The 20,201-nt window shown below is 44.6% G+C and overlaps 1 protein-coding gene across 2 annotated transcripts in view; it reads right to left on the bottom strand.

Annotated features, from left to right (window-relative positions):
• AMOT (angiomotin) overlaps nt 1-16,573 on the bottom strand; it is an 82,631-nt gene extending 66,058 nt beyond the window's left edge. For both annotated transcript variants that reach the window (XM_074962454.1, XM_074962458.1), the window contains exon 1: nt 16,422-16,573. The gene's annotated coding sequence lies outside the window, so the exon portion shown is untranslated. The remainder of the gene's footprint in view (nt 1-16,421) is intronic.
• Between the last annotated feature and the right edge of the window lie 3,628 nt (nt 16,574-20,201).

Genomic DNA, 20,201 nt, shown 5'->3' with positions numbered 1-20,201 from the left:
GGGACTATTATTGTGAGGAAGGACAGCCTGATGTGGCCCTTCACCTTTTAACTGCTTTACCCACAAGACTTATTTACATATGTTCACAAATCTATTATAAAAATAATCTGGAAACAATTTCAGGAAAATAAAGCAACTCTCCCCCAGAAATTCCAAAAGCCTGCACATATAAATACACAAGTTTTTTTCTGTAACTGATGCTCATTCGCTGGAAAAATTTAGCAAAAACAAAAGTAGGAACACATGTAAACAATTCATTAACATTCCCACAACATTTACAGCTAGAACAGGTAAACAGAGCACAATATATGCCAGAAGTTATGGTGAGGAGTGTGCTGGAAATACATAGCTATAGCTGGATGAAACATTTATAAATAACCCTGAAATATATGATCCCACCACATAACTGCCTACCTCCTGCATCCCAAAAGAAAACTTGTAGCATGGCAAATGGAGGTTCATCAACAAAGCAAAATATTTTTAAATTCACACTGTGAAAAATGGCTTGCCTTGCCCAAGGCATATTAACCTCAAGTCATCTTCCTCTGTTTATTCAAAAGAACATTAGTGCAGCGCTTTTTTAAACCAATCAGCAATAACAGCGTTATCTGAACAGGAAAAGAACAAAGAGAGATGCATGAAATCCAAATTCTCCTCAGAAAACGTTCTTCCTTTGCATCCTCACTCCCCCACCCCTCCAGCTAGCGCAGGACTCGTGAGCTATGGCACACACTGACTCAAGTGCTGCCAGATGAAGGAACCTAGCAGTTTTCCACACACAGATCACACTAGAATGTGGGAATTCAGGAAACAGCACAAGAAAGAGGTTCCTAATAACCACGCCAGCATTCTCCGGCCAAGTTATGCAATCACGCAAAGGTTACAATAGGTATATTCAAGGCAGAGAAGATAAATATCACTGTGGAAAAAATTTGGAAGTAGAAAAATAAATCCTGAGCCCATCCTATTCCTAGAATAGTACTTGATAACCTGGGATCCCCCAACCTATGATTTTTGAGGGGCTGCCGCTCTTTGCATTCTTTAAAATGACTTCATTTAAAATTTCTCCCTTCAGTAACCACTGCAGCTTTGTTCTCTTTTCTCCTCAGCAGCTGGAGTTTAGGAAGCTGCTCATATCACCCTCACTAAATGGGACAGATTCCCAGCTAAGCCTAATGTCCACTAAATACAGCTGAGGGGCTGTAAATGCTGCAACACCAGTGCCACCCCCATCCCTGGCATAGAAAGTGTGTTGCTGGTTATGGCCCCTGGGGCCATTATGTCAGCTGAGACTACACAGATCACAGTAGCACTGTGGCTATTCCCCTTTTGCCCCAGCCTCCCTCCTACACTGAAAGCTCCAGGGGGGGCAGTGGTTATACTGGCTCTCCAAAGCCAGTGAGTTCCCCACTGTGAGAGTGGCACAAAGTTGCCAGAGACGAGAATATGGCCCTACACATTCATTTCACTCAGAGATTTATGGAATTTCGAGCTAAAGCAGCAGACTGAGTTAAATACTGTAATATGAAAAGATCACACAATCAATAGAAACATACAGGATGGAGCCAGAAAAAGAGATGTGGCTAGGAAGTTTACTGAAGGTAGAGGAGCCAAAGAACAGGTAGTTATGAGAGAGAATATTTCCTTGTCTTGCTCTCCCCATATAAATAAGATCATTAACATCAAGGGCTTTATTCTGAGCGAATGCAGTCGTTAAAAAGGAATTATAAGAATATTCTGTTTTTATTTTCGTCCACAGATCCCAGTGCTACAAAGTTGGCTAAGAATTATTATTGCTGCTTTATAGAGAAGGGACTGGAGGTACAGAGGGGATAAGTGATTTGCCCAACATTAGTGAACCAAAGGATGAGCCAGGAATAGAACCCAAAAGACTCATGATGCCTTTCCCATATTTTATCCAGTGGATAACACTACCTATAAGAAAAGTCTCCTTAAAACTTCCCCTCAGCTGAGAACTGCGCCTTGTGAAAAGAGAAAGGTCAATCTACTTGGCCCAGCAGAAGTGAGGATGAGGCATACATTCAATGTGAAACAGGTCTTTGTACACCATGAGATGGTAATGATGGGTACTTGCATCCCAATGATATTAAAAATTACTACTGTAAAACCTAGCATGTTTGGGGTTATTAGGAAAATTCTGCTTTCCAGAATACAGACATTTGAACAGTTATGAGCCATTTCTAATGGAGAGCTTCAAAGCTCATCTCTCTCACCAGCAGAAGTTGGTCCAATAAAAGATATTGCCTTACCCATCTTTTCTCTCTTATCGGCCATACCGTCTTGTTTCCCCCTCTCAGTGCTCACGGGTGTCTTTCTACAGCAGTTTATTAACCTGCTAATTCTACACAATAAAATTTTAATGACCGTGTAATTTAGCAAACTGCTGTGGGGAAAGTAATTACTGTAGAAAACTTTTACATCGACCTGGTCTACATTACAAAGTTAGGTTGACATAAGCCACCTTGCTTCTACCTAGCTGTGCATGTGTCTACACTTAAATTGGTCTCTTACCCATGTAAGTACCCCATTACAGCAACGCAGTAACACCTTCCTGAGCAGCACTGAGCCATGGTCTATGTACTGAGGTTGACGCAGCGCAAGTGTAGACACTGCATTACTTATGGCAACCCTAACAGTCCTCCAGCAGCTGTCCCACAATGCCCAACACTGACCACTCTGATCACAATTGTGAACTCTGCTGCCCAGGGGCCACAGAGACTAGAAGGCCCTGTCCCCTTTAAAGCCCTGGGAATTTTTGAAATACCTTTTCCTGATTTTCCAGCTTGGCAAGCATACCTACCTGCTCTCCACTGTTGCGTGCAACTGTCCAGCTTACCATGCCAGCTACACGCTCCAGATGTGCTCCAGTTTGGAGTAGACAGGAGATATTGGATCTCCTGGGCCTGTGAGGAGACCAGATTATGCAGCACAGCTATGGACCGGTTGTAGAAACACTGACATCTACAAGCAGACTGCAAGGCGGATGCAGGAGAAGGGTTATGACAGAGATCAGCAGCAGTGCCATGTGAAAGCAAAGGAACTGCGTGAGCCATATCAGAAGGCCAAGGAGGCCAACAGTCGATCTGGTGCCAAGCCACAGACCTGCCGGTTTTACAAAGAGCTGCATGACATACTTGGTATAGACACTGCACGCCACCATGGATACCTTCAAGGAGCCCAAGACACGGGCTCCTAGTGTAAATAGTGAGGACGAGGAGGAGGAGTTGGAAAGGAAGAGGAGGGGAACATGTGACCAGGTGGTCCAGCTATGCCACAAGCCAGGACCTGTTTGAGATTCCACTGCAGACCAATCAGTCCCGACAGTCGAGCATGGGTAAGCCCGATGCAGGGTAAGGAACCTTGGGTAAGTGTGCAAATGTGTTTCCCATTACCGTGATGTACTGATGGTGCCCCAACTTAACAGGTCACAGCCATTAATTTTTCATTAATTTACTCTCACTAGAAGAGATAGCAGTACAACAAAGAGGGGTAGCGTTGTTAATCTGCTTTTCATTCTTCTGTAGAGTTACGGGGGGCGCTAAGAAGCCATTTGTTTATGTATACAGAGATGACCCTTGAATCCTCCTGAGAGATCTTGATGCAACTGTCACAGATGTACTCTGCAATCATCTGTCAGAGGTTTCTATGGATAGCAGCCATATTTATTCCTCCATGGTAGGACACTTTCCTATGCCAGTCAGCCATAACTTCAGCAGACACCATTGTAGCACGTAAGCTAGCAGCATGTGGGCCCAGGCAGCTTTTGGGATACCAGCAGCAGCTGTGCTCTCTGTGCCTTTGTTTCCCTCAGGAGTGAGATATCAGCTAAAATCACCACTGGCTGTGGAAAAGGCTGCCAATATTCAGAGCCAACACTGATGTCGGTGAAGCGTCCCCGATGATTCACCAACACTTGCATAACCATAGAAAAGTAGCCCTTTCTGTTGATGTACTCAAAGGCAAGTTGATCTGGGGACATGGGTGCTGTCTATTGCACCACTACAGTTCAGGAACCCCATTACTGCAAACTTATCCCTTATATCCTGCACATTGCCAAAAGTCACAGCAGGAGACAATTAATGGCCCTGCACACTTGCATGACAACAGCCCCCACAGTGGATTTTCCAATTCCAAAATGATTTCCCACTGACCAGCAGCAACCCAATGCTGCAAGTTTCCACAGTGAGATCGCAACTTGCTTCTCCACTTTCAGTGCAGCTCTCATTTTGGTGTCCTCCTGCTGGAGGCCTGGGCAGAGGTTAGCACACAGATCCAGGAACAAGAAAAGGAGTACTTGTGGCACCTTAGAGACTAACCAATTTATTTGAGCATAAGCTTTCGTGAGCTACAGCTCACCTTCATCGGATGCATGTAGCCTTGTGCATCTGAAAGTTCTGCAGTCACTGCTCGTCATCCCAAGCCCACATTACAATGCAATCCCACCAGTAAGTGCCTGTTTCTCAGGCCTAAAAGCAGCGCTCCACCATCTATAGCTGCTCTGTGAATGCCACCAACAACCTTGAATTGGTTCTCACTATGTTCCACAGCAATCTGCCCTCCAAGAAATCATCATGTTCCCCGCTGATGTGGTTCTTCTTACAGCTCTGCAAATACCATCCAATGTTTGCAACACTTATGATAGTAGTACAGAGCTGTGTATGCCACATGCTTCTGTCAGAGAAGGCTGACGGGGGGGGGGGAATGCATGGGTTTGTGAAATTTTTACAAAGTCACAAAAATTATGGGGTGGAGAGAGTGGCATGTTGGGAAGTTGACCCTTTGCTCACAGCCACCCCTGCTAGACTCATTTCTGTCCCACCACGGACAGCCAAAACTTCCCCAAAAATAGCGCGCTGAACAATGGTGAGTTGTACATCAGGATACCTACCACACTGTTCATTGACACAAGCACTCCTGGTGAGTATGTGCAGCGCTGATGGAAGGAGCCAAGTACACATGCGCACAAGCACTATACTAATTGTGGCGGCTTTATGCCAACGTAACTAGCGTCGACCAAAATTTGTAGTGTAGACATGGCCATAGATAGCCTCAGACCCTGTTTATCCCAGGCTTTACACTGAATTGAGGAACATGGTTCCAGCTAATACTAGGATTGGCGGTTTAAACACAGTTCCTTAACCCAGTTCCCAGCACAGAGTAGTTGGGACTTTAGTGTGTGCAGTGGAACAAAAGCAGCCTCACCCACTGAAAATGGAAAACAAAATGAGCGACAATGTTTCCACCATTAATCCCTTTCGGCTACAGCCTGTAAGGGAAGTGCTATAATTAGCAAGCACAGGCCCCCTTTTACAGAGCAATTCGGAAGAAATAGTTAGAATGCTGCTAAGCAATCACCGACTACAGAAAAATTAAATTAAATGTATTGGCTTCACTCTGGCTATATTCATGCCCAATTCCCACAGACTTACATGGGAGTTTTGCCTAAGAAAAGGCTTCAAGATCAGATTCTTAAGAAGGGATTTGATTTAATCATCTCTAAACCAAGTATATTAATAAGGACCTATCTCACAGAGGACCTGTGACCATGCTGAGATCTTTGGGTGTAAAATACTATTACTGAAGTGTTCTAGGATTTAAAAGTTTACTGCTTGTCTCTACATAGGATCTGATCTAAAGCCCACTGGAATCAATGGAAAGACTTCCATTGACTCCAGTGGGCTTTGGATCAGATCCACAGTGGACTGTGTGTTATAAAACAGTGTATAAAAAGGCGCTGTAGTGCAGGGGCCGCTTTCCATGCACTTCAACACAGTGATCATTTGATCAAATTAGGTCATATTCATCAATGACTATTTAAATGTGGGAATATCAATCACAAACGCCATTACCAGTGATATCAGTAATTATTTGTATTATTATTAATATTACTCTACTGATCTCCTTTTTTCCCCTAATGTCGACACATTATTAAGGAACGGTGCCACAATAAAAAGTGATAGAGGACATGGAATTCCAGTATAATCAATACTTCACCACAATGAAAATTATACATTACACAATTTACTCTTCCCAACCAAAATTAATGCTTCTGTTCTAGACTGCAGTTTATTTGTCTTAAAGGTCACTTACAAAGAAAAATATTAGGCTCGTGCATCTCTTTTTCCCCCTCTTTCTGTTGTACAAAGAAAGCCATATTTTTATATATTATAATATAGATATACACACACACTTTTTTTGCATTTGAAATTAGAATTTGCCCTGTACGACTCCATGATGAAGAACTAACAATATGATGATACCACAAAAGAATGAAAGTTTAGCAAGTGAGAGGGAAAAGGGATGTTTAGTCAGATAGTGTATTGTTTTGTGTTGTTAACAGCTATTTAACTGCAGTGATTACTGAACATTTTGAAGAAAGGAAGTGTTTACTAAAATTTCAATACGAAGTTCTGAGAACTCACAATAGAACATGTTCTGAAACATTCAGCAAGTCCTCCAGAAGAAGCAGACTTCATATTCTTGATATTCCTAAGGCTAAAAAAAGGCAAATTTTCTTTTCGGAAAAAAGAAAGATCTTTCAGGCCCTCTTTATACATCATAAAGAAGCAAAGTAACAACAATAACAAAAAAAGAAAAAGAAATAAAGAACACAAGCCCATTTGTATTTAAGTCCTTTGCAGCTCACTTTTAATATCAGAGTCACAGAATTGAGAGCTGAAAGAGATCTAATTGATCTTTTTATCCACCCCCCTGCAAGAATAAGAGCATAGCCTCAATCCTACAATGACAGGTTTCAGAGTAACAGCCGAGTTAGTCTTTATTCGCAAAAAGAAAAGGAGTACTTGTGGCACCTTAGAGACTAACCAATTTATTTGAGCATAAGCTTTCGTGAGCTACAGCTCACTTCATTGGAAGCTTATGCTCAAATAAATTGGTTAGTCTCTAAGGTGCCACAAGTACTCCTTTTCTTTAAGCAAATGGATAATTTTTAGAATTACATTTCTCCTTTGATGGAACTAAAAGCAGCAAGACAGTGAGTATCAGATAATTGATTGAAACTTTCTTTTCCTAAAATAAAAAAAGTACAGATTTGATCACGGAACAAGGTCTAATCAGATTTTTCCAATCCGTTTGAGATGCTGGTTCTGAGTTCTGACAGAGCACCAGCATCCTCTGCTGGTGATACCAAGTTTAATAGGCCATTTAGAGGAAAAATGAACAAAGAAAATCAATTCTATTTTAAAAACACAATATGCCATTTTTTTTAAATGGGCTATAAATTGGACCCATTTCAACTTAACAAACAACAGCAACACTAAACAGATTGCTAAACTTTGGCAGACAGAACAGTCACTTTTAAGAGGCCAGATCACCCTAGCAGATCATTATGTTTGGTATCTTTGCCAGCTCAGAAACCATTATTTATAATTTGGTCCATACTGGAATAAATTTAACTGTTGCAGGTAGTAAACATCCTGTTTTTACTGCTGTTCACAGTAGAAAGCACCTGTTCTGCGCTACTGAATAGTCCAGACACAATCTGTCAGAACAGGGCTTCCATAACGCTGAATCTTCCAGCTATCTGATCCTCAATTATGGCATTCCATCAATTTCATTACTGCTGTGACAAGTAACAGCAGCACATTAAAGGTGCATCTACACAACACTGTTTTCCCTTCAAATTTCCCACTGTAGCACTGGCATGGGTGCAGCTGTGCCAGCAGTATCAACAGCAGAACAGCTAGTGTAGGCTAGCCACTGGCTTTCTAACTAAAGTGCAGTCCAGACCTGCTCTAAGCCCTATCTGCACTAGGGCTTCCATCATGAAACTGCAACGGCGGTGTGTCACAGGTCCTAATTCTCCTGGTGTACGCATAAGCCTTGTCTACACACAAAAGTTATATAGTTAAAATATAGTATCGTTAAAGTGGTACACCTCCCCCCCCGCACTGCAGACTCAGTTATACTGGTATTTATACAAGTAGTATTGCATCCACACTAGGGGTTGCATCGGTATAACTATATCGGTAAAAAATAAAAATCACACCCCACCCCAACATAGTTATACCAGACTGTATGTAGAGCAGACCTCAGTCAGAAGGGTTAAGACTGGCAAACTGAATCTGTGTGCAGCTCAAGAAAGTGTGGGGAAACAAAAGAGACAATGTGAGTTCAGGACAGAGTATTCATTAGCCTTAGGTTTGAGTTTCCTGGGTTTTGCCAGTTTGTTTCCCATTGAACACTTTTCAAAAGTAGCTTTTTGTTCTTCTGATTTCCTTCTTAATATACAGTAATGAAAAGCCATGATATTCAAGTTATTTCTTGGAGACTCGTCTCTTCAATAAATACACATTAAGCTGCTTAAAATGGTCTCTGTTTTGTTGTTTAAATGTCTTGAAAACAGGAATGGGATTCTTTTGATGGATTGTAATGGGCTTGGGATCAGACCCTTATATAATATACTTGATCCAAGGATCTCAAAAGGCCTCACAAATATTGGCCTAAGGTATTAAACACATACATAAAGAAATTAATTTTTTAAAAATACATGGGGCTTTGGCATGCATCTCCATCAATTCAACAGTACGAGCCGCACTACAGACCTGCTGCTGGAGTTTTTACCGCTGTGTCTGTTTCAACCCTTGCCTCTGCCTCAAGAGCTCTTTCTTGTTGGCAACATTTAATGAGGGGGCACAGGCTGCAATTTATTCACCAGGCTGAAGAAACCCATCTTCACATCTCTACCACAGCTGACCTGGCCACAGCAGTGGAACAAATCACCCAGTGCTTCTGGAAGGAATTTTCAGGAGTTCAGCACCCAACGTACGGAGGTCTTTTGAAAATTGGCCATAAGCATCACAATGGGAGCTGCTGGATGCCAAGCACTTTTGAAGATACAACCCTTAATTAGGTGCCTAAATGGGAGTGGAGCTCTTTTGAAAATCTAACCCTCATTGTGGATGCTTGAACACTCCAAAATCTGGCCTTGGGTTCTTTTATATATGACCCTAAAAACCATGGGACTGGGTGAGGTCTGTTTGCTACGTAATCCAGATAAAACTGAGACAAGGGCAGTGGTTTGGAGAAAGCAGCCAGAACAGTTGGCAGAAGTTGGGGGAGGGGATGGACTGAGTGCTGCAGGGGCTTGGGTCTATTTTACCATTCTCATCTCAGCTGGTAGATATCCTTTATAGTGTATTTTGCATTGTGTATTTTAATTTATGGGACGACCATAAAGACAACAGGACGGACATCTATAGAGAGTTTTATAACCCTAAACCAAATACAATTGTGAGGGCTACCAAGAATAAATAAATAATAATAATGATAATCAATAGTACAACACAAATAGATAAGATTCAACATATAGCAAAGTCAATTTCAACAGCAATTGGTCCAATGCATTCTGGTTCTGGAGAACTTCATCCTAACAACAACACTTTCCGCTTACATATAATCCCAAAGCACTTTTTAACCATACAATCACCAGTGAGATGCAGTTAACTCTGGGGTGGAGGGTGACAGCCAAATGACACACAGCACGTTGCACAAACCGTGTGAGGAACAAAAGCAGCCAAAGCAAACTCCTACTCTTACTCGAAGTGCCAGGTGGTTTCAAACATGAGGCTCCACACTTTTGTTCAAGACACTGATACTCAGGACCATGGCAGGTATACACAAAGAGATCACTGCAATATTAGAAGGTGCTAAAAGCAGGAGTCGAAAGAATTCGAGAGGAATTGTGACACCAGTACAGGGCACTTATACCACAGAAAGTGTGGACATTTCTCCCTTTTATTAGCTGTGTTGTACCTGCTGGGCTGCTCGTATACCCCTCTCTCCATACTCATACTAACCCTCACCTCAGTCAGAAATATGAATTCAGTAGTCAGCTCTGGCCCTTGGTCACGCATGCAGACTCCTAAGCTTCGGACATCAAAAGCAAACACACGTAAGAGTCACTGTAACAGGACTGAGGCAGCACAACAGCCTCCCTGTAAAGGAACCTGAATCTTCTATTTGATCACACTATGCAAATATCTAGTTCTACCAAGACTAGGAAATTCAGTGAATTAAAGAGTTAATAAGAGAACCCAACAGTGCCCCACCTACATCTGCTGGCCAAACACTGGCACATGAAAGGAAATGGAAGTGTCTCCTGGGGTCAAGGGGTAGCAATGAGCTCTCTACAGACATGCAGTCGAAGTAACTAAAGGCTTCATTGTGTGAACATGTATTCTACCGGGAATCATCTTCCCTTTCTCCCATAGGCGACATTTTAGAGTGTGCTGGAGGACACACAGGGATGCTTGGTGTGACACACAGCCACAGTCACCTCCATAATGCTCACCAAACAATCCAGCACACTGCTTTTTCCACAGTCTCCTTCCAGCCCATCTCTTCCCCTCCCATTTCTCTGCAATTCATATAGTCCCACACTCTCAGCCTTGGTCTTCACTTAAAATTTAGATTGACCTACCTATGTCACCCAGGGGTGTGAAAAGCTGACCTAACTCCCTGTGTAGACACAGCTAGGTCAATGGAAGAACTGTTCCATCAACCTAGCTACCACCGCTCAGGGAGGTGGATTACCTACATCAGTATAGGAAACATCTATGCTATAGTGCTACAGTGCCCATACCAGTTTACACATGCCCTGAGTTTCTCTGTTACCATTTCACTTCCTTTGTCTCCTCCTCACTGCTTTCTCTTCCTCCATTCTCTGCCTCCCAGCTTCTCTCCATTCCCCCTCTTCCCTCCATAGGTCAACTCTCTCAGGCATTTAGAATACATCCAATATTACAGTATGTATGTAGGTGATTAATACTTTAAACTTTAACCATGCCTTACATTCACAGTGGCTTTACAGATTTAAATCAAGGTTCCCTGCTTGCTGATTTAAATGACGATTAAAATCAGTGATTTAAATTGCTTTGATTTGAAAAAATCCAACCTGCAGTGGGCATGCATACAGCTGCTTAAATCTTGACACCCACTGCCTAGCTCATGAGTAAGCCCCAGCAGGATCCTCAATTAGGGGTTCCCCCACAAATCTCACCTGCAGAGCCCAGGTCAGTAAATGTTCTCAGAGGACACCTACCAGACCGGGCCTTGCACAAAAACATAGCTGTGGTGATGGGATCACCCCGCACCCCTCCTTATGTCCAACAGGCCAGCATATAGACCCCCAGTCAACCTTCTGGGGAGCAGGGACATGAATCAGGTTTCATGTCCCGGGTGAGTGCCCTGATCACCGGGCTCTAAGATATTCTGAGGAAGGCTACCCTCAATCTTTCCTGTTGTAGCTACTCCACTTTGTATAAATAATTAAACACTCATTGGAACAGCAATTTGAACTTGGTTCTACCACATCCCTGGTGAATGCTTTAACCACTGGGCAATAAAATTATTCTCACTCACTCTCCCTGGCCCAACAAACATTTAAGCATTTCATACAAAGTGGAACAGCTCCACCAGGAGAAACTTCCACCCCAGATTACCCTAGCCCAGTGGGCGCTATGTTCACATGGGAGACCTGGGTTCAACTTCCTGTTCCACATCGGGCAAAATGGGGATTTGAACCTAGGTCTCCCACATCCTTCACCACCTTTATGAGAGAAAGGGCTAACCTGGCATAGGCATCTAACTTCAGAAAAGGAGTCGTGGCTTGTCTTCTGATTAGAGGGAGGCACCTCCCTCTGGCCCAGAGTTAGGTGGCTAATTCCTTTTGAGGGGCAAGACTTAAGCCCCACCTTTCTCTTCAGCATTTCCCACTGGATAGCTTAGGCAGCTCCTTGTTCAGCTTGCTGGCTTGGTGGATCCCCTTCTTAGGTGCCTAATTTTCCCAGGCATTGTCCAGGAAACCTGGTCACCTAATTCAGAGCTGTGGATTCGATTCGGAGGCACGACACCTAAAAATGGGGTGCTGCTATGCTGAGTCTAAGTCCCCTTTGCAGATCTAGCCCTAATTCTGCAGCAGCACCAGGAATGGCACCTAGACCATTGTTCCTTTCTCTTTAGTTCCACCTAAGATTTGAGGCTCCTTCTATACTGGCAATTTTCAAGAAATTTCCCACCCTTGTACTAGGACTGGTGCAATTCCACAGTGGTAGCAATGGTGGGAAAGCTAGACCAGGCACATTGTATTGTGAGGCAATGATCTCTTTGGTGAGAAGACATACCAAGAGGCCACAAACAAGTACTTTTTCTACACAGTGAGACTGCGGCAATTAGGTCACCATTGAGCATTATCATCACAATCCAGGGCAGACACATTCCTAGGGAATAACTATGACATGACATCAAGCACTCAGACTGCGGAAGAGGATATTGTCTGTAGTGGTACTCAAAGTGACCAATGTAGGGAAACATCAATCCTGGGGTGTTCTGTTTCCAATAGGCAGAGGAAGAGGACAAGATACATAGATCTGGTTTAGCACTAGGATAGGATTCAGAGTTTGGGTTTGAGGCTTACACAGGAGAATTCAGATCCATTTATGACAAAGTGTCACATACTGACCTTATAAAATTTTGGCCCAGCATTCTTCACAAAGTTTCCCTCGTCTTAGGAGTCATGTAAACTGAATTTAGATTCTGAGTTCCAGTTTTGGGCAATCTCTAATTTTGAATTACTCTTTCTCTTCTATGAATAGACTGAAGTAGATCCAGGACCAACTCTGATAGGTTCAGACTCTAGGTTTGAATAAGCTCCCTAACATGCACATACTTATTCGAATGACGGAACTTGGATAAGAGACCAACTGACAGAATATTCTCCCTGAGGCACCTCAACCCTGGAATTCACTCCCCAGCTCCCCTTCCTTTGGTCTATAATAACCTAAATACATTAATCTACAAGGCCACAAAGCCCTTTGATTTGAGCAGGTGCTTGAGGACAATTGAGATTTGGGAGCTAATATGGTATGGAGTTTTATTTGATGTGGAAATTGTGGTTTTGTGGAATGGCTTCTTGTGTGTGGGAAAAGGTCATTGGTTGTCACTGCTGCTTTCATTAATTGGATTGTATTCTTAACTATCTGTGGAGGGTGCCTAGTGCCTGTGACAGGCATTCTTAATGGGAATAATAATACTTACCTGTTTTGTAAAGCACTTTGAATTCTACTGATGAAAAGTGCTAAGTAAACACTAGGTATTATTATTATATATTGGAATCAAAATTAAATTAAAGCAGAAGCTCTCCTCCCCTGAACAAGTCATATCTCCTGCTTCTATCACACCGCTTTGGGACTGAAACCAGGCTCTTTGCCAGGATTAAGCCACTAACTTTATGTGAAGTGACAGTTAGTGCCAGAACTCTGGTCTCTGCTGTGGCCCCTTTGAGACATGCTAACCAAGCCGCTGAGGATTCCTCCAGCATAGGAAGCAGCAGCAGGAAGGGGCATTACTGAAGAGCCTTGTGCTGCAGAACTAACAGAACCACCCCTAGGAAGCCACTGATGTAGGAACCTTGGGCTGCTCCAATTTATGTGGAGGGGTCTATCAGCTCCTAGCTGCCTCCAAGAGAACAAAGGAGATTTAAACCCACCTTGGGTCCAATTTATATGCTATGCTTCATCAGTACCCAAAATCTAGCTTTTACTGCCTAATCTTGCATCCCTTACACAGATAAATAGCCCACTGAAATTAATAGGATTTATTCCCTGTGCTTGGATTGCAGGGTCATAGTGGATATTTAATACGTTTAATGAAGACAGAATCCCAACCTACATATTCTCCCAATTTGCCATCACCTCAGTGCCTGGCCTCAAAGATCATTAGGCCCAGACCCTGCCCAAGGCTGCAGTGATTAGCAAGATCCCGACACTTATTCAAGAACAAAGAACTGAAACAAATTTATGGAGCTAAATGCGATTTGCAGGAAGCGGCACAAAACTATAACTACTGACTCTGCTGGGATTATTGTAAACTGAGTGAAAAGTTTGTTCTCTTGACACATCCCAGCTGGTGGGTATGGATTCACTTACCCTCTTTCGAATTTAAAGAGGCCTAGGGGACGGATGGAAAAAGAGAGCAGAATCTTTATGTAGATGCTATAATAAAACTATAATAAAGAACAATATTGTCAGACATATAGATTAACATAATTTGTTGAGGAAGAGTCAACATGGTTTTAGTAAAGGGAAATCATGCCTCACCAATCTACTAGAATTCTTTGAGGGGGTCAACAAGCATTATGGACCAAGGGGATCCAGTGCATATAGTGTACTTAGATTTTCAGAAAGCCTTTGACAAGGTCCCTCACCAAAAGCTCTTACGCAAAGTAAGCTGCCACGGGATAAGAGGGAAGATGCTCTCATGGATTGGTAACTGGTTAAAAGATAGGAAACAAAGGATAGGCATAAATGGTCAGTTTTCAGAATGGAGAGAGATAAATAGTGATGTCCCCCAGGGGTCTGTTCTGGGACCAGTCCTATTCAACATATTCATAAATGATCTGGAAAAAGGGGTAAACAGTGAGGTGGCAAAATTTGCAGATGATACAAAATTAGTAAAGATAGTTAAGACCCCGGCAGACTGCGAAGAGCTACAAAGGGATCTCTCGTGACTGGGCAACAAAATGATGGGGCCTAAATTAGCTGTTACCACTCAAGAAAGAGATTTTGGAGTCATTGTGGATAGTACTCTGAAAACACCCACTCAATGTGCAGCGACAGTCAAAAAAGCAAACAGAACGTTGGGAATAATTAAGAAAGGGATAGATAATAAGACAGAAAATATCATATTGCCTCAATATAAATCCATGGTACGCCCCCATCTTGAATACTGTGTGCAGATGTGGTCGCCCCATCTCAAAGAAGATTTCTGAAACTTTTTCAATTCCAGTATAAGGGCAACAAAAATTATTAGGGGTATGGAACAGCTTCCATATGAGGAGAGATTAATAAGACTGGGACTTTTCAGCTTATAAAAGAAACGGCTAAGGGGAGATAATGATTGAGGTCTATAAAATCGTGACTGGTGTAGAGAAAGTAGATAAGGAAATGTTGTTTACTACTTCTCATAACACAACAACTAGAGGGGTCACCAAATGAAATTAATAGGCAGGAGGTTTAAAACAAATAAAAGGAAGTATTTTTTCACACAATGCACAGTCAGCCTGTGGAACTCCTTGCCAGAGAATGTTGTGAAGGCCAAGACCATAACAGGGTTCAAAAAAGAACTAGATAAATTTATGGAAGATAGGTTCGTCAATGGCTATTAGCCAGGATCGGCAGGAATGGTGTCCCTGGTGTTTGCCAGAAGCTGGGAATGGGCAACAGGGAATGGATCACTTGATGATGACCTGTTCTGTTCATTCCCTCTGGGGCACCTGGCGTTGGCCACTGTCAGAAGACAGGATACTGGGCTAGATGGACCTTTGGTCTGACCCAGTAGGGCCATTCTTATGTTCTTATGCTACAGGTTTGGGGCTGGGGGTGCAGGTGGGACAGGGCAGTCCCACACTTTGGTGTTGGGGAGGGGCATGTGCTCTCGCTGGGCTTTAAGGCAAGCTGGAGGGGGGAGGGAAGCCCCTTCCTCTGTCTGATAAATACCCCCACCCCTCTTGTATTCAAACATCTCACAGTTATTAATGAATAGACAGAGACAGACAGACACACACACACACACCCCCCACAAGGTCACAAAAGGAAGCTGTGGTAAAGCCAGGAACTGGACACAGGTCTCCAGGGTCCAGCCCAGTGCCTTAGCCACAAAACCAGCCCTCCAGCTCCTGCCTCGGCCCACTAAAGCGGAGCAGGGGGAAGACAGGCCAGACAACCCCCCGCCCCTTTGAACTGCGGGGAGGGCAAGACAGCTCCTCTCGGGCGATACAGGGTGGGCAGAGAGCCAGGAAAGCCAGACTGCACCCGCAGGACTCTGGTGCAGGTGCGGAAAGGGGACAGAAGGGGAGGGCCGCCCCCCGTCACCTGCGGGGAGCCCGGAGGCGGGGCAGCCCCATCCCCGGGACTCTGGGGAGGGAGTAGCGGGGACTAGAGGAGGGGTCGGTGGGGAGGAAGGGGAAGAGATGGGCAGCGAGGGGAAGCCAGTCCCCCTCTCTCGAGGCTCCGGAGGGAGGGGAGGAAACCAGCCGGTTTTGTTTCTCCCCGCTGCCGTTTGGAGGGAGCTGGAGCCACAGATCCCTCTCTCAGCAAATGCCCTTCAAGCCCCGCGACAGCGAGGAGGGGGAGGAGGATGGGCGCATCCCCCCTTTGTTGGCGGACACAAAGTAGTTCAAAGGGCAGCGGCGGAAAAGCTCCTGCAGCCCGTGCAGAGCCCCTGGTCGGCCGGGAGCCGCGCCCGCCTGCACCCGAGCCGGCCCCACGCCCCCGGCCCCCGGGGCGGAGCGCGGGCAGCAGCTGGGTGTAGCCAGGGACGGACCCTCGCGCGCCGGGTAGATCCTGCCCCTGGCCCTGTGGGGCAGCGCCCCGGCGCCTTACCCCGCGGGCACCTGCCCCAGCAGCCGCCCGCCACTTCATCCATCTTGCGCCGCGCCCCCGGGAGGTGACAAAGCCGAAGCCGGCACGAGAATGAGACACACCGAGGCGCTCTGGGAACGGCCTGCCGCCGCTTCGCCGATTAACTTTCACCAGGCGCCGCCGACTACGACTCCCAGCATGCCCCACTGTGGGAACCCGCTGCAAAGGCTGCTGGGAAGTGTAGTTCTCTCCCCCTGACGCGCCCCCAAAGGTCCCCAGGGAAGACGTGAGTCCACAGCGGTGCTGCACTGGGGCGGGGGGCGTCTCCGCCCGGATCCCGGGGCCTTGTGAGCCATACTGAAAATAGCCACCGCTGTTATGTTTTTCTATACACAAAAAGCAACCTTTTGCTTGCATGACTTATGTTAGGCTAAGGCAGAGATTGTCCAATTGACTCTTGGTGAGCTGGCTGCTCCTACTAACTGTTGTTTTATGCATATGTGCAATCTTATAGACAGTACACGCACAGCCCTACAGAGAGCGAAGAGAGCATTCACCATAAAGACATGTTCCCTTCCCCAGATTTTATCCAATAAGCTACAACCCCAAAAGACTGAGGTTTGTAATGAGTAGATTGCCTGTGAAGTCTAAATATTTATTACTTTTTACATCTGAGACTGACTGGGGAACCCAATGTGGGACTGGGGGAGAAAAGAAACTAGAAATAGCTTTTTTAAAAAACCCACATATTTTAATCTTAGCTTCCTCTGACCATGCATGAATAATTACGCAGATTTTTGCAGGTATGGCTTCTAGCTGTTATTCATGTGTTGTAGGCAGCTGCACTCCACCATGTTTTATAACAGCCCTGTCTCATTGAGCCTGCCCTATTGACAACACAACTCATTGGTGTGCCACTCTCATTCTTTTGTGTCACTGGATTGTGGGGGACCAGTAACAAACTCTCTTTATGGAGCTGCTTTCTCAGACTTTCCAGTAAAAGGTCAGCGGGTGCCCATTAAATAGTAACAGCATTTTCTTCTTCATCAGCAGCACCATAAAAATGGCTCAGACTCAAATGTGACTAAGGGCAGCATCCATGCACAGTGATTTCTGTTGTTTAGCAGCATTTTTTGGTGGTAGTGCCTGATTCTGGAACTTGCCACTCACATTTAAAAGGTTTCCGTTTCAATATCACTTATCTGAATTAGTGTAGCTTTCAAACCTATGAAACTCACTGCCCCCCAGATGATCCCAAGCCTTCACAATGGGATTTGAGAACTCTCTCTTTACATGTGCCATCCCATGACAACAGGGCCAAAGATATACAGTAAGAGGAAAAGGGAACATTCCAAAATGAGCATACAGATATCCACATACTATCTGTAGATAACTGGTATTAGTAGGCAGTATAGTTCCCAGCCCTTTAAAATTGTATGCAACCCTTGATTTTGTTTTAGCACCTAGATACCACTGTGATTAAGTACCTTAAAAATATCTTGATACATGACTTTAATGGCTATTTCTAATGTATTGCTGGATTTGCATTTTTTTAGATAAACCTTGCAGAGTTTTAAATGATACTCTTCTAGATATGATTTTATTATTCTGCTTTAATTGTATTTGTTTAGAATTTGGTTCGGAGGGCATGATAAATCAAAAACATTAAAGGTTAATCTCCATACTATGTTATAAATCATCCTATAATGGAAATGTGGTGTTAGAACACAAAGATCGTAAGCTGATGATGGGAAATTGTACAGAATAATATATTTAGCAAGTGAAGAGTAACAAAAATATAGAAGCAAGGAAGAACTTCAGCCCTTGCAGCTGGGAGTGAAACATTTTAAAATAAAAGGCTTTAAAAGACTTGTGTGAATTTAGCCCTGGTGCTAAGTGTCACATTCACAGCAACTGAGTGAAGCCTTTCATTTACGCACAGAACCAAGATGCTACATTATAGCACAAGCCATTTAAAAATTATCTACAGTATAATAAAAAGGTCATGAGCCACCTCAGTACTTCAGCCCTGTGAATGCCATCGACCCTAACTTGGAAAGACCATCATTCAGTCCTTGAGTCTGTCAGCTGACTCTCTCAAGGCGGCCTGCTACTGTCACGTGTGGCAGTTGTGGTGTAACAGTTGTTGATTGTCAACTGTTGCAATTTTATTATCCCTTTACCTGCATTTCTAAGGTACCTGCATGGGTGCAAGAGCAGCAGCCATTTCCTGAGTCACAATTGATTCAGCATGTCAGAGGAGCGAGACACAGTCCCTTGAAGGCATTACTTTTGCTCTTCCTTTTTTTATTTCTCTTAATCTATGGTTTCCTCAAACTTGTTCATAATCCAAGCCATATTTTAACAAAGGATTTCTCATGGATGGTGCCCTTTCTATTTACAAGTGCATGATATTCTTGTGGCAACTACCTGCATGGAATAGTGAGGTTACAGGAAAGTTTTAAATTTAGTTGTCTTTTAAGTGGATCCAGTAGCTGAAAAAGAGCAGGGGGTGGAGGCAGACTTAGGGTTGCATTTATAAATGCAAGCATTAGAGGTGTTCAAAAACCAAAAGGCAATTTTTTCATAGCCAGCTCTCCCAAAGCATGTGTGAAATGTAACTCAGCCCAGCTGTAAACATTTTTTTCTCATCTGTGTAGACAGATGTCAGAAAACAGTGTTTTAGGCCCAAATACCTACACCTGCAAAAACTTGTTTTGTCCACACTGATAAGTCATTAGATCACCTTTACCTCACAGTGATGTTTCACAAGTTACTGCTGTAGCACCTACAGTGTGAACAACCTATTAAGAGTCCAGTAGTCAGTCTAGTAAGAAGCTAATTGGACGTTTTACAGCATATTTACATTTCAGTCCAAAAGGCACATATGGTACACAGCCCCCACATCTCACTGATACAAGATATGTCCCAGAAGCCAGAGCATATGCCACCTCCCTTCCGCCCAGTGTTTTCTTCTGTTGAAGACTGCATATTTTAGAACACTGTCGCTAAATTTCCTGTACAGGGAAGCTGTTAGGAGTCTCCTTAGCTGCTGCATCCTGTTATGTAACACAGCAGTTCTCAAACTTTAGCAACCCAAGGACCCCCATTTTGATTTAAAATTTTCAGGGACCCCCAAGCCCCACCACTAAGCCCTTACCCTGCCCCCTTCCCCAAGGCCATGCCCCTGCCCCACCCTTCCTCTGAAGCACCGCCCCTCCTCACTGCATCCCCCCTCCCTTTCCCCCACTTTCACCATGCTGGAGCAGGTGGTTGGGTGCAGGAGGGGGGTGCACGGTGTGGGCTCTGGGAGGGAGTTTGGTTCAGGCTCTGGCTGGGGTGTGGGCTACAGTTGGGCGGCACTTACCTTGGGTGGCTCCTGAAAACATCCGGCACATCCCCCTTGCAGCAGCTCCTAGGCGGGGGGGCAGGTGTCTCTGTGCGCACTGCTCCTGCCCACAGGCACTGTCCCATAGCTTCTGTTGGCTGCAGTTCCTGGCCAATGGGAGCTGCAGAGTCAGCGCTCAGGATGGGGTGGCAGTGCATGGAGGCTCCCTACCCCACCCCTCAAGGACATGCCAGCCGCTTCCAGGAGAGGTGCAGAGCTGGGGCAGGGAGCCTGCCTTAGCCCTGCTGCGCCACCGGACTTTTAGCGTGCAGGAGGCATTGAGAAGGAGGGGGAGGAGTTGATCAGTGGGGCCCTGCAGACCCCCAGGGGTACCTTCGGGGACCTGCAGGGGTCCACAGACCCCAGTTTGAGAAACGCTGATGTAACAGGTTTAGAACAAGCAGGGGGAGGAG

The sequence above is a fragment of the Natator depressus genome, chromosome 9 (assembly GCF_965152275.1).
Source record: "Natator depressus isolate rNatDep1 chromosome 9, rNatDep2.hap1, whole genome shotgun sequence".
In the NCBI taxonomy this organism is placed as follows: Eukaryota; Metazoa; Chordata; order Testudines; family Cheloniidae; genus Natator; species Natator depressus.
Note: the sequence above shows the minus strand (reverse complement) of the source record. Positions and strands in the feature narration are given on the sequence as shown.